Source organism: Stegostoma tigrinum, chromosome 23 (genome assembly GCF_030684315.1).
Source record: "Stegostoma tigrinum isolate sSteTig4 chromosome 23, sSteTig4.hap1, whole genome shotgun sequence".
Taxonomy (NCBI): Eukaryota; Metazoa; Chordata; class Chondrichthyes; order Orectolobiformes; family Stegostomatidae; genus Stegostoma; species Stegostoma tigrinum.
In genome coordinates this window covers 24,722,624-24,736,343 of record NC_081376.1, presented here as the reverse complement: position 1 = coordinate 24,736,343, position 13,720 = coordinate 24,722,624, and the positions used below count along the sequence as shown (strand labels likewise).

The 13,720-nt window shown below is 40.0% G+C and overlaps 1 protein-coding gene across 4 annotated transcripts in view; it reads right to left on the bottom strand.

The window, feature by feature from the left end:
* The window catches only part of LOC125462232 (BTB/POZ domain-containing protein KCTD5-like), a 74,054-nt gene that overhangs the window by 41,390 nt on the left and 18,944 nt on the right, over window positions 1-13,720 (bottom strand). The gene's annotated exons all lie outside the window — the stretch shown is intronic.

The window sequence follows — 13,720 nt, the reverse complement described above, 5'->3', positions numbered from 1 at the left end:
GCTCTTCTCCCATCAGGAGGCAACGGTTTGGTTCCCTGAAGCTTTTAGACACCTAAAAACTCAAAAAAAATTTCCAAGGTGCCCTCCACCATTAGGCTCGATTGATAACATGCTATATGGGTCGATAGCTTTACCAACACCCCTCCATTCCACTTCTAGGAAAGTGGCTCTGAGCAGGACTGAGTCTGGTGTGCTGGTAATAACATGAAATTCCATTTTGACACCCATCAGGGTCTAAGAGTTAATCTCCTGAAGCCTGCTAAACATTCTGATTTGTTTACACTCCATTCTCACATACCAGAAATCTAACATTTATAGCAACAAAATTTCTAAATGCCAGCTCAGCTGTGTTAATAACACTTCTGCCTTTAAGTCAAAAGAGGCCGGCTCAGGCTCCACTCTAGACTGACTTTTCAGTGCAGAGCTGAGGAAATCGATTAATGCCAGAGGTGCTCTTTTTTGGACAAGTTATAAAATTGCAGCTCTCTGTGCCCTCAGATGCAAGTTAAAACAATTCCATAACAGAATTAGTAAGAAACAGGACACTGCCCTGGTCCTTTGGCTAATATTTACCCATTGCCTCCAAATGAGTTGTCTGGCCATTTATTTCATTGCTCAGTAGGATATTCTACAATAAGAATGGTGACAACACTTTAACACTAATTAATAGGCCATAAAATGCTTTGTGACATTCAACAAACATGATAAATATCACAAAGACAAGTGTCTTCTTGCAAAGAAAATCTTGAGTGTTTTACATTTGATGGACTCCTTTGGACATGAAACAGGACAGGGGAGGAAGAAATAAATGGTGATAATGGTGAAGTTTAAGATTGAAGACATATTACCAACTGTAACATTTCAGATGTTGAAAACTGTGAACAAGATCTGTAAAGCCCAGCATCAAAACAAGTGCCTAACATTAAAATACACTACAATTACACTGATTGCCAATGGCTCTTTGTCCCAACAGCTGAAGTTCCGTTGCTGTAGAGCTGTTCACACTGGTCTGCCCAACAGTATGTTTAAAGCACAGAAAAAGCAAGTCCCCTAAAATTTATACACAAATTTTGAAGGGTCACTGGACTCAGTGTTAACTCTGCTTTCGCTCCACAGATGTTGCTAGACCTGTTGAGTTTCTCTCGCAATTTTTCTTTTGTGGCTAAAAATATAAGCATTGCAACTGAATGCATTGCTAAATATTGAAGTTTGAAAGAAAGTTAAATTTTACTTTGTGACTACATTCTAGGCTTTATCTCAAGAGATTATAGGCTAATATTCGTGATTACTGTTTGGCCTGTGAATTGTTTAAAAAAACCTCAATAAGTCCACAGCCTGAGTACTTCACAAAGTATTAAGCTCTACACAATAGGAAGGATATCGATATGGTGTTTATGAACCTGCTTCAACACTTAGTCGATGGTTGATCTGTCTCAGCTACACCCCCTTGTCCGATTTCCACATACCTTGATTTCCTTAGATTACAAGAATCTGTCGCTATTTTGAATATACCGAACAACCATGCCTTTGGGGAGAGAAAACTACAAATACAGAGACCTGAGCAAAGATATTTCTCATCTGAGCCCTAAACGTTTGAACCCTTATCATAAGATTAAGCCCTTAGTTCTAGACTTTCCAGTTAAGGGGAAACACTTTCTTGGTATATACCCTATGAATTGCATGTGTTTCTATGACTGCCTGTCACTTTTCTAAACACCAATCAGTATTGACCCAACCTCATGAAACTCACATCTCAGGAATCAAGCTAGGTGAACGTTTTTGGTCACCACATATCTCAAGGTGACAACATCTTTTTTTAAGTACTGAGACCGAACCAGCACAGAGTATTTTATATATAGCTTTAAATGTTTCTGTCATTGCATCAAAACACCCTTACCCTTGTGTTCAATTTCATTAAAGACAAACATACTACTTATTTTCCGACTTATTTACTGTTTGTGGATGCTAATGCTTTGAAAATTCCCATGGACAATATTTGATAGTTTCTCACCATCTAAAAATATTGTCGTTCTCTTCTTCCAATTAAAGACAATCCCACACCATCCCACATTGTACAGAGCAGCCATTTCTTGTACACTTAGCTTGCTTTGCTGCTTAGCTTTTTGTCAGAAAAAGTAAGACATATACACACTGTCCTTCATCGACGTCATTGACCTAGGCTGTGAACAGCTGAGGTCTAAGCACCAATCCTTTCAGCACTCCACCAGTAACATGTATATGGGAAATTAAAAAACAAACAAATTTGATATTCAATAGTCCCAGAATGAACCTGTCAGAACCCACAAGGGCCACTGTCAGGAAGGCTAGGGTTTAAATTATAAAATAGGACTTGCAGTCTTAGAGAAACTACATGCAGGCAAACAGCATGCACTGGAAGTGTGTGGCACATTCACGTGTGCAACAAAATAGAAGCACTAAAAATCTGCACAGGACATCTAAACAGATATAGAATATACTCAAAAAGTAAATATTACAGTAAATTAATTTCTATTTATGATGCTTGCCAAATCAGAGCAACATAGCTGCATCACTAAACTCTTTAAAGTATATAAGCACATAAGAACCAGGAGTAGGAGGCCATCAGGCCCTTCAAGCCCATTCCACCATTCAATAATATCATGGCTCTTCTTTTCGCAGCCTCAGCTCCACTTATCCATACTCCCACTATAGCCCTTAATTTCTTTACTTTTCAAAAAACCTTAGCTTTAAAAACTTTCAGTGAGGAAGCCTCAATGACTTCACTGGGCAGGGAATTAACAACCTTTTGGGTGAAGAAGTTCCTCCTCAATTAAGTACTAAATCTGCTCCCCCTTTATTTTGAGGCTATGCCCTCTTGTTCTGGTTTCATCTGCCAGTGGAAACATCCTCCTTGCTTCTATCTTATCTATTCATAATTTTATATGTTTCTATAAGATCCCCATATTCTTCTAAATTCCAATGAATATAATCCCAGCCTACACAGTCTCTCCTTATAAGCTAACCTCAGATTCTCCAGCGCCAATTTTCTAAAGTAGGGTCTCGTCCCGAAACATCAGCTTTCTTGCTCCTCTGATGCTGCTTGGCCTGCTGTGTTCATCCAGCTCTCCACCTTGGGCAACAATAGAGTATGTTTTAAGTCACTAGATATGTTACGTGGGTTTGTCTTCCTTCGGGTGGAGTTAGTGGAACCGACAAAGATGTCTCCCTCACAGCGTTTGTGACAAAAGAATTGCATCGTTCCTTGGCGGCCTTTCAACAGAAGAATATTCAGAGATTTCAAGAGTGGTAAGAATGTAACTTCTTTTACTTCTCTTTATCTCACTTTTTCCAAAATTGGAAAATAGATTTTAGAAATAACGTTGAGCTGATGAAGTGTGAAAAGAATAATAATTCCAAGCAGTGGTGGGAGTTGGTCAGTGAGGTGGGAGGAGTGGATAGGTGGGAGAGAAGGCGGACAGATCATCGAGGCGGGGATGAGTGGAGGAACTAGTCTTGGGATGAGGCTGAAGGGTGGGGAGATTTTGAGGGTGGCAAAGTCCATATTGAGGCCATTGAGTTGGAAGCTCCCGAGGCGGAATATGAGGTGCTGCTCCTCCAGTTTCTGGGTGGTGTTGTTGTGACACTGGAAGAGGCCCAGGATGGACATGTCGTTCAGGGAGTGGGAGGGGGAGTTGAAGTGATGCAATGATTTGGATATGAAAATAGAAGGTGTGGTTAGTCAGTTTCCCAATGATTGAAGGTGTAGTAGCCAGCCAAGAAGGTCACCTCAGAATACAATGGGACATTGACAAGGGCCAATAAACTGAGGAGTGGCAGATGGAGTTGAGGTTAGATAAATGTGAGGTGCTATATTTTGGAAAGGCAAATCAGGGCAGCACGTTTACGCTGAAGGTTGTGGGGAGTGTTGCTTCATAAAGAGACGCTGGAGTGCAGTTTCGTAGTTCCATCAAAGTACAGCCACCGGTAGAAAGGATATGAAGGAGACATTTGGTGTGCTCGCCTTTATCGGTCAGTGCATTGAGGATTGGAGTTGGGAGATCACTTAGCAGCCATATAGGACATTGATTCAGCTGCTTTTGGAATACTGCCATCGATTTTGGTCTCCTTGTGAGAGGAAGGATGTCGGCGCAACAATGAGGGCCGAAGGGCCTGTTCTGTGCTGTCTTGTTGTATGTATGTATGTTGTAACTCTGGAATCAACCTAGTGAATCTCCTTTGCACCAGCCTCCAGTATTAGTACATCCTTTCTCAAGTCAGACCACCAAAACTGCATACAGTACTCTAGGCGTGGCCTCACCAGCACCCTATATAGCTATAACATAACCTCCCTGCTTTTAAACACAAGCCTTCTAGCAATGAAGGACAAAAGTCCCTATGCCTTCTTAATTACCTAGAGTAGTTTAAGGGTTTGTTGCATAGTGGCGATACATTTGTGAAATTATAAGTTGATCCTAAAGCGTTCATTTCCATTTTTCGTTTCCTTCCCAACTGCCCAAAAATCTGGGAGCATGTGCAGTGGTAACTAAACCACAACAGTTTCACACTTTGTTAGTTATGAATCCCAGACCTATTCCAGACGGTGGGCATTCAGTTCCAGCCAATCGTAGTGTGCCATTTTTCTGAAAATGATTCACTCTATTCTAAACTCCTCACACTTTCCCCATAGCCTTTTTTAATTTTCTTTTTCAAAGTTGCATTACATCCCTTTTAAAACTTGATTCAGGCTGTGCTAACCTTGGAGATATTTTATGTTCTAACATCTGTCCATAAAAAAACTTCTCATAACCTTTGGTCACAAGTCAGGTATAAGAAGTGGACCAGCAAGAAGGGAGCTAAAAGCCAAGGAAATAAAAAACAATAAATACCTCTTGGAGGCCCAAGCAGAAATTTAGCGACCGAATTATTTTTTCAAAAAGAACTGCACATCCAAGTTTGAGCAACATTCCTCTTTTCCCCTTGAAAACAGTATTTTATACATAGACAGAAACCCAAGTGTCAATGCCCCAAACAAAATCAGCTAACTGTTATTTAATGGTAAAATGCAACTGGTCAGGAAAAAAATTCAACATTCAAACACACAAATCTGGGGACAACGTATACGATCTGCTCCACTTATCACAGAAATGTAGTGGTAAAGTGATGAGACTGATTGAAATACAGTTAGGACGGCTCAATTCTTAATAAAATGAAATGGATGAGCTTTATTGATTTAAATTTTGAAACTCTAAGCATCCTTTTCATCTTTCTTTTCTTCATTCTCCTATCATTTAAAAGAGACAAGGTCACCTGCTTCATAAGGGAAAGCTGTCTTAGGAGATTTCAAGGTATTTATAAAACAGATGAGAAAAGGCTAGCCTAGCAATCTGTTGTCAGCAGCTGTACTGTCAATTGGAAGAATGAGGGGGAGAGGGGGGAGGGGGAGAGAATCAAAAGAAGAAAATGCTGGAGACAGAGTAACGTCTGCAAGGGGAATGGATATTGATTCCAAATTTCAGATGGATAAGCCTTTGATTACCAAAATTAACAGGGAGAGAAAGGGATGGAGAAAGAACAAGCCGAAGTGACATGGAAACAACTAAATATGGCCTAACTCCCACAAAACCAAATCTGCAATTGTTTTATGCATGTTTCAGGTTCTTGAAATGGTATCTCAGTGGTCAGAACTGGGTACAAGAGAAACAAGCAGAAGTCACAAAACTGATCTCAGTGCCTGAGGCCTCAGAGAAGCCATCCATTAGTATCAATGAATTGCCAGCATAATTTAACATTAACTGCTTCAAATTGGGGGTGACCTCAAAACGAAAATATTCAATTGCTTGAGGTAGCATAGAGAACAGTCATATGATTAGGTACATAGAGGGATTTCAATGCTGTTGTACACAACTCAATGTTAACATACAGCTGCAGCAATTAAGAAGGTTAACAGTACTTTATACTCCAATCCCTGTAATAAGGTTTAATAGAAAGGATGCCTTGCTTAACTAAGTGGGGCTTTGGTCAGAGTAAGCACAGATGAAGTAGTTTCTGCAATTCGGTTTCCTTAGCCAAGGAAAGGCTTTCTTTAGAGGGAGTGTAACAAAGATTCATTAGACTGATTTCTGACATATATTGACATAGTCAGCAACAGTAATATTTTCATTGATTAGCCTTTTTTTTGGCTAGTTTTTAAAATCGCTTTTCCTGAGCGCTGGCTTTTACCTGGCTGTGGTTCTACAATTGCTGATAGATAAATAGCATCACAGTGGAAACATTCGCACACAGGAGCCACATTAACGCATGCTGGCAGACTAGTCAATCATAGTGAAAACAGGACGGCATTTTGAATATCAGCCTCACATTTACATATGTTCATACTAGGAGTTATTAGTGGTTTGTTTCCACCTGGTTCCAAAACCAAGACAGCTTAGGTCATTTGCAATGATACAACTTCTGTCTTGAATTACTGCACACATCCCTTATGTCACCTACTGGGGAGTCAACACATCGGTATAGTTTCTGAACCGAACCAAACCACTCCTAGTATTCAGACAGCCTAAAAACTTCTCATGTAGTAATAACACCCAAGTCTTTCCCTCCTTCCTTTCAAAAAGGCACATATTCCCAAGGTATCACAGAAATATTAAGGTTTGTCAACACCTTTAGTGAGAATAGGTGAGGTAAAGTTTAGGTGGTAACTCATTTCACTACTTTCTGACTCAACTACTAATCAACTACTGGTCAGTAGGGAAAAGTTTAATGCAGATTACAATGTACTCTATATACAAGACAGCAGAAACAGTGCCATGTATACAGAAAGTGTCATTTTGACTTGTATATTTTAATGCATTAGAGACATGTTGAATCCAGCTGTTAGTTATTGCACTGGTAGCAGAATCTTTCCAAATTATTTTTATCCCTTGGGCACCTTCAGTCTCTGGAGCAGTGATGTTCTGTTAATTCTGTGAAGGATGCTGCAGCATGCTTAACAACTGAATGCTGATCAATGACCTTTAGAGACTACACACAGATTTGCTACAGCGTAGGGATTTAAAGGCAAGGTTACATTTTTAAAGCTAAGTTTTACAAATAACAGGAAAGCCAAAGGTAGGAGGCAGTAGTGCATGCTTGTAACTAACTTCCTTTCCAGGGGAGGAATAAAACCAGACAGAGGATTTCACTCTCCCCTTGTCAAGTGATCTGAAGTTGCAAATTTTCTTTAAATTTCCATATTTGGAAGAATGGCAGCAACTGAGTATGCATCTCAACACAGTAGTTTCGCTTTTCAAATCAACTATCATTATTTTGTTATTGTAAAACCACACCTATTAAGTTATATGAGTGCCAGTGTTTAAAACAAAAAATCCTGCAAACTGAACTGGACCATTGCTACAAAATGTATGTAAGATACAGCAGGTATAAATATAAATTTCATATCCTGTACCTGTGGTCAAGAACAGTGAAACCAAGCCCAGTTCATTTACATCAAACTTTCCATACAGTAAAACTTTCAACTGCTCGACGAATAAATGCACAGTTAGAAATAACATTTATTTCAATATTAGCATCCTTGTAGAACAGGACTAGACTGAACAAAATGTTGTATTATGTTGTTCTATTATAAAGACTCACATTTTCAAACTTTCTTTTGTAAAGCAAAAGACTGCAACTGTTCAGGCGTAAAAATTGGGGGTGGGGGGGCACGGGGGAGAGAACAGTTGAACAAGTAGCAGAGAATAAATCAAGTCTGTTTAAACTTGAGGATTTGTTTCTACAAGTAGTCCATTACCTATTCCACCTCATGGTTAATGGGATACATATCATTTAAAGAATGTTTCAAAAGAATTAATTTTTTTATGCTCGCCATATGTAGCAAAGGAAGCAGGTGATGGGTATGGGCAAAACATGATACAGCCTTCATCGTAAAGAAACCTCGAGGAAAGGAAATTATTGCTGCAACTGTTTGACATGTCGTTGTAAAGTACTGTAGCATATTGAGTTGCATCCTTTAGGGAAAACAAAACAGGGCTCAGAGTCAGTTGGGTCGATTAATTATGCAACAAGAGAATTGCTGACTACAACATCAATTATTAAGCACAAGTCTCAGCTGCCTCAGCTAATCTACACACCCAGATATTACAGTAAAAAAACATTCTTGAGCAATAGCTCTATTTCCTAAATGTCTGCACATCCATAATGTCAAATTATATGTGCTTGCAAACAATGAAAAAAAAATCATTGGTGGCGTTTTGAGAATACGGGGAAACTGAAATATATGAACAGCATTTACTCCATTTGACAACACACTGCACAGGCATTGGTTTAATTCCAGCCCTTATTCAGCAGGGCAAATTGCAACAGATTTCCAGCTGTAATGTAACCAACATGAATAATGTAGAGGAACATTAAAACTATCCACTAATGGGACCAGCCACATTGTTTTTTTGCAATATGGACTTTATGTACAGTGCATTGTATGTCAATGACTGAGCAGTAGATATTGAAGGAAAGCTTTTTAACTGATTCTTCATTACTTCAAATTTTTATTATCTCAACTTAGTTAAAATAGCACATCAGCTAACCCTAAAACATCTGCTCCTGACTTAGCTAAATAGGATCAGTCTTTGTTTGCCAAAATACAAGTTCTTCTCCCAACTTCAGTTGTTTTCATATCAGTGTACTACTCGCGGCTTCAACAGAAAGTATGTTAACAGGTGTACAATGGCATATGGGACTTGTCTGATACTATTTCCTGAGAATACAAGCTGGCGGTATGAATTCTGAGCATCGGATAGATGCAAACACATTGGAGAAGACAGCACTGCTTGGAAACTCCAGCACTACACTAAGTGCGCAACCTCACACATCACGAAGGTGCTGCCTTATTTTCTTTGATATTTTGATCACTGCATTGCATTGCAAACTCATTTTGTATAAATTCTACATTACCTATGCCATCTACCAACTGTAATAAACTGGGGTTAACCACCAGAAAAATGCACTGAGGTTTAAAGTTCAATTATGTCGTAAAAATGTCCTGAAGTGCTTCATTTGAGAATTGGAAAATCACAGAACCAAAGGCTGAAGGTCTGGCCAGTTTGGCTATATCAGACAGTGTGCAGTACAGCAGAAGACACTGCAGACATGGGCTTGAAGGATTGCAAACAGTTGAAAGTACATGAAGGAGGAAGATCAAAAAACAGCAAATCCTCACAAGCCAAAGGATCAACTGGAGCAAATCCTGAGCACAGAAACCATTGGACTGTCTCCTCACAGTTTCCCTCAACCCATAACACCCATGGCTTCCGGTTTATGTCTGCACATGTCTGCAGGGGCAATATTACATGGTGGTTAAAATTTTAACTACTTAAGGTATATATCAATGGCTCATTATGGCTTACCTCCAGCGAGAATCTGTAGTCATAAAAATAGTCATTTTTGTTTAGTAGGAAAGTCAGGCTGTTTTTGTCAAGTTGAGTCTAAAAGGTTATGGCCTTTTATAATATTCATAACTTTTGTGACTGCTCGAAGAATAGCGGTGCTTGATTTCCTGTGCACTATCCCACTAAGGCGCAACTATGTCAGAGAATGAAGCTTGAAAAGATCATGAGAAACACCAGAGAAAGGAAGGCTAAAGGTGACAAGGGATAGGCCAGTGTTTTACAGTGTACTGTGAACATCATTATAAATGCTCTAAGTTCAAATCTCTTAATAACTAAAATGTGCACACATCAGATTATAAATTCAAGAGATCTTGTCCAGTGAGGGATCAATAAATCCTATGGCATTATTTGAGGATCATGGGCGGCACGGTGGCTTAGTGGTAAGCACTGCAACCTCACAGCGCCAGGGACCCAGGTTTGATTCCAGCCTCGGGCGACTGTCTGTGTGGAGTTTGCACATTCTCCCTGTGTCTGCGTGGGTTTCCTCTGGGTGCTCCGGGTTCCTCTCTCAGTCCAAAGATTTGCAGGCTAGGTGGATTGGCCATGCTAAATTGTCTGTAGTGCTCAGGGATGAGTGGGTTATAGGGAGATGGGATTCTTCAAGGGGAGGCGGTGTGGACTCGTTGGGCCAAAGGGCCTCTTTCCACACTGTAGGGCAACTAAATCTAAAAAAAAACTCAGTTCCCTGGGAGATATGGATCAACTGCTAAACATGTTCATCACATCAACGTTTGAGGATTCTTAGCGAGTACAGGTTGGCTATTGTATTTACCCACATTAATATGCAGAGACCAAAATGATTCATGCTGAGGATAATTCTTTGTTGAAGATGATTAGGTAGAAGTGAGATTACATTATCGGTTGTGGGTTCGCAAATAACTCATGAGCCCAAAATTAGCATTACTAGGCGAACACTGGTTGTGAGCTGTTGCATGTAGTGGTAGATTGTTGGTTTGAGCTGATGCCTTCTCATACATTCTCTGTCTGTAGCTACTCTTGTTGACTGATTGTTTGAAGAATTGTCATTTTGATTTTAATTAAGCATCTGCTCTTATTGTGCTCATGTAATTGAACAGACCGTCACAGAGGCTTTGAGAGTGACTTTGAAAGACTTCCCTTGGTCAACATGTGAGCAGAGTATCTTAATGATACGACACTGCACAATGCAATAAGCATTCACCAAAGTAGCAAAAGCATTAATTTTTGTATTTCATTTAGTATTCCATCATAAGACAAAAATGATGCTGAGGATTTGGTACAAAAATTGTCAAACTGCCTCTTCATGGCCAGGGATGTGCAGGTTAGGTAGACTAGCCATAGGGTATAAACCACATGCAGGGTTATGGGGATAGGGTAGGGGGCGTATCTGGGTGGGATGATCTTCGGAGGGGTTAAATGGCCTCTATCTGCACCAAAGATTCTATGGTTCTATGAAAAACAGAAATTGCTGGAGAAACTCAGCAGGTCTGACTGCATTTGTGGAGAGAAAACAATTAATGTTTTCAGTCTACTACATAGATGATTTGGAGTTGGGGACCACGTGTAGAGTGTCAAAGTTTGCAGATGACACTAAGATGAGTGGCAGAACAAAGTGTGCAGAGGACTGTGAAACTTTGCAGAGGAACACAGATACATTGAGTGAGTGGGCAAAGGTCTGGCAGATGGAATACAATATTAATAAATGCGAAGTCATACATTTGGGTAGGAGTAATAGTAAAAAGGATTATTACTTGAATGGTAAAAAGTTGCAGCATGCTGCTATGCAGAACAGATCTGGGTGTCATTGTGCAGGAATCACAGAAGGTTGGTCTGCAGGTACAACAAGTAATTAGAATGGCAAAAGGAATTTTGTTCTTCGTTGCTAAAGGGATTGAGTTTAAAAGCAGGGAGGTTATGTTGCAGCTGTACAAGGTGCGGGTGAGGCCACACCTGGAGTACTGTGTGCAGTTTTGGTCTCCTTACTTGAGAAAGGATGTACTGGCACTGGAGGGGGTGCACAGGAGGTTCACTAGGTTGATTCTGGAGCTGAGAGGGTTGGCTTATGAGGACAGACTGAGTAGATTGGGATTATATCCACTGGCATTCAGAAGATTGAGGGGGGGATCTTATAGAAACATATAAAATTATGAAGGGAATAGATAAGATAGAAGTAGAGAGGATGTTCCCACTGGCACTTGAAGTTAGGACAAGAGGCCATAGCCTCAAGATTAGAGGGAGCAGATTTCGGACTGAATTGAGAAGGAACCTCTTCACTTAAAGGGTTGTTAATCTATGGAATTCCTTGCCCAGTGAAGTAGTTGACGCTACTTCAGTAAACGTTTTAAAGTTAGGTAGATATTTTTTTGAACAATAAAGGAATTAAGGGATACGGTGAGAACGCGGGTAAGTGGATCTGAGTCCACAAAAAGATCAGCCATGATCTTATTGAATGGTGTAGCGGGCTCGAAGGGCCAAACAGCCTACTCCTGCTCATAGTTCTTATGTTCTTATGAGTCTGATGATCCATTTTCAAAACTCATCACCCAAAGAACAGCTTAACTAATATTCAACTTCAGTTTTTGTTTAGAAAATTGTAAAACACTACGTCAGCCCTCGTAGAAGCATCATAGTTGAACAATTTTACTTGCACTCTCCAGCAAGTTCTGGATTTATCTTCAGTTTAATGTAACTTCAATTATGAGGATAGATTGAAGAGGTTAGCACTATGCTCCTTGGAGAGAAGGCGAGGTGATTTAATACAGGCTCTCAAAATCATGCGTGGCTGGATACAGTAGACAAGAAGAAGCCATTCTTATCCATAAAGGAACAAATGCAAGACGGCATAGATTTAAAATGATGACCAAAATAAGGGTGATGTCAGAAAAAAAGATTTTTTACATAGCAAGTTGTTACGACTTGAAATGCACTTTCTGGAAATGTGAAGGAGGTATTCAACCGAGGCATTCAAGAGGGCATTGTATGATTATGTGTTCAGAAATTGTGCGTAACGTTATGGGGAAAAAGCAAGTGATTGGTATGAGGTAATGATGCTGGTTTGAAGAGTAGTCTAGGCATGGTGGGAATGAATGACCTCCTTTCTGGGTCATAACGATTCTACGATCTCTAGCTCAATTAGCTGGATGGCAGGCTTATGATGCATAACTATGCCAACAACTGGGGTTCAGTTCCTAAACCGGTTTAGGGACCATGAACCCACGTTTTCAGCCTCACTCCTCACCTGAGGCATGGTGATCCTCAGGTTAAACCACAAGTCATCTCTCTCTATAAAGAAAAAGAAGCTCTACAGTACAATGGGACTATAGTTGCTTTACTTAGGGTGCTATTATAATGAAAATGCACCAGGTGCCTGGCATTCAAACCCACCTCTAAGTTTAACAAAGTCACTCACCATCCTGATTTGAAACTATACCAACAATCCTTCACTGTTGGGTCAAAATCTCAAATTCTCTACTTAACAGTATGGTAGGTGTACCTAAGGCGGCAGTTCACCTCAAGGGTATTTAGGGAACGACGTAGCCAGCATTGACATCATCTCACAAATTGATTTTAAAAAGACCTGGGGAGGAGAGAGGTGAGCCTAGACATAGCAAGAATACATCTAGTTAATAAATAAATTTCATGATGTGCGACATCAGTATTTAGTATTCCTCACCATGTAATTCATTGAATACAGAGTTAAATAGTAATGTTTGCATCAAATTGACTAGGGGTGACGAGGATGCTAAATTTTTGATACCAACATCAGATTCCAACTTCAGACTACTGGTTTTGCAAAAAGGCTTGAGAAACAAGAAGAAATATTGGGAAAAACTGAACAGCAATTGTAACAACTAGTAAACGTTAAGCAGTAACACAAAACAGGCTGAATCCCCTATGTGACACAAGCCTGTCCACCTATTAATCCAAGAACTAAATCAATTGGTCTGTTCAGTTTACATCATGGCTTGGAGCTGATGGACCCTTCCACTAAAGTTCTGTGAAGTTAGGAGATAACAATCTCGCAGAAGCTCTGAATTTCCATCTCTAACTCAGAGCATCAATGTCAAATACAGAATTCCCATATGCTGCATCAGTCAAGACCAGCTAATGCAGACTGGTGATAAAGCGTGGGTCTCTTAGATCTGTGGGCGCAGGAATGAGACAATTTTTTTCTTAACATCCTTTTACAAGAGTATCTAAGCGGTTACTGGTGGAATTGAGGAAGGTGGATGCAGAAAAACTGCCGGTCTTGATGATGCTGAATAATGCAGATCATTGTCACTGGGTTAATCATTATTACTGATGTTAATGCAGCTCTTAGG